Source organism: Ostrinia furnacalis, unplaced genomic scaffold, assembly GCF_004193835.3.
Source record: "Ostrinia furnacalis isolate ACB-3 unplaced genomic scaffold, ASM419383v2 OfSCF1055, whole genome shotgun sequence".
Classification (NCBI taxonomy): Eukaryota; Metazoa; Arthropoda; class Insecta; order Lepidoptera; family Crambidae; genus Ostrinia; species Ostrinia furnacalis.
Window position 1 is genome coordinate 1 of NW_021131294.1, and position 1,609 is coordinate 1,609.

General features: G+C 42.8%; 1 long non-coding RNA gene across 1 annotated transcript; it reads left to right on the top strand.

Moving 5' to 3' along the window:
• Nucleotides 1-187: 187 nt before the first annotated feature.
• On the top strand, nt 188-1,324 carry LOC114350991 (uncharacterized). Its single transcript, XR_003655751.1, has 3 exons — nt 188-265; nt 738-884; nt 1,184-1,324. It is a non-coding gene; the product is annotated as an uncharacterized LOC114350991 (long non-coding RNA).
• Nucleotides 1,325-1,609: the final 285 nt, after the last annotated feature.

The following is a 1,609-nucleotide window of genomic DNA, read 5'->3' on the forward strand; positions in this document are numbered from 1 at the left end:
CCTGAGCTACGAGCTCCGAGCCTGAGCTACGAGCTTCGTGCCTGAGCTACGAGCTTCGCGCCTGAGCTACGAGCTCCGAGCCTGAGCTTCGTGCCTGAGCTACGAGCTCCGAGCCTGAGCTACGAGCTCCGAGCCTGAGCTACGAGCTTCGTGCCTGAGCTACGAGCTTCGCGCCTGAGCTACGAGCTCCGAGCCTGAGCTTCGTGCCTGAGCTACGAGCTTCGTGCCTGAGCTTCGCCTGCTTGAAACTGCAGAAAATTAGAAGGTAAGTTGTTTATTCATCATTATGAACCATTGAAAACGTTATTATTTTATGTAATTGTTTGATTGATTGCTGTAATTGTTGACTCATCCAAGACAAAAGTTGATAGGTAACTTGTTTATTCATCATTATGAACTTTAGAAAACAGTTATTTTATGTAATTTAGTATTAATTGAGTAATATTGGTGTAACTGTTGACTTATCCATGACTAAAGTAGATATTTCAGTTAAGTTTGATCATTAGTATAGTAATTTTATCTTTAACCATAGTTAGTCAGTCTAGTATCAGTTCTACTTACAGTCTCATAGATACACTCATAACTTCACCCCCTTGTATTGCCCTATCATTGCCGTATACTATACTCCACTGCAACATTTATTTATTTATTTATTTATTTCCACACACATTATCACTATCTTTACAGGTACTTAAAACCTAATGTACATGTAACATGTTTCGTCTTCGTCGGCTCAGTGACGAGCTCGCCGCGCCTGCTTGCGAGCGTCAGGCCTGAGCTGCGAGCTCTGAGCCTGAGCTTCGTGCCTGAGCTACGAGCTCTTAGCCTGAGCTTCGCGCTCCGAGCCTGAGCTTCGCCCGCTTTAAACTGCAGAAAATTTAAAGGTAAGTTGTTTATTCATCATTATGAACCATTGAAAACAGTTATTTTGTGTAATTTAGTATTAATTGAGTAATATTGGTGTAACTGTTTACTCATCCGAATCTAAAGTAGACATTTCAGTTAAGTTGAACCATTTTAGAATTTTCTCTTTAACCATTAGTTAATTTAGTTAGTCTAGTATGAGCTCTTTATTTAGTCTCTTAGATACATACACTCAATCAATAACTTTCCACCCCCTTGTATTGCCCCCTATCATTGCCGAATGCTTAATCTCCACTGCAACATGTTTCGTCGTCTTCAGCTCATGTCACGTGAGCTCGCCGCACCGGGCTGAGTCGACCTACGCGAGAGCTGCGAGCTTCGTGCCTGAGCCACGAGCTCCGAGCCTGAGCTGCGAGCTTCGTGCCTGAGCTCCGAGCTCGACCCTGAGCGTCCGCCCGCTTCAAGCTGCAGACAACTACGAGAGGCAAGTTGATTATCCATTTCCTAACCTATTCTTCTACTAATATTATATGTAACTGCAAAATTTTGTGAGGATGAATGGATGACTGTTATTAGCACACAAAAACTAGTGATTGCTTGTTACTTTATTCCTTTGTTAGGCTCATTTTAGACAAAATTTTACTATTTTTCATCATCATCTCGGCCACAAGACGTCCACTACTGAACATAGGCCTCACCCAATGCTTTCCATATTGCCCGGTTAGGCCCAGAACAGACGGTGAAA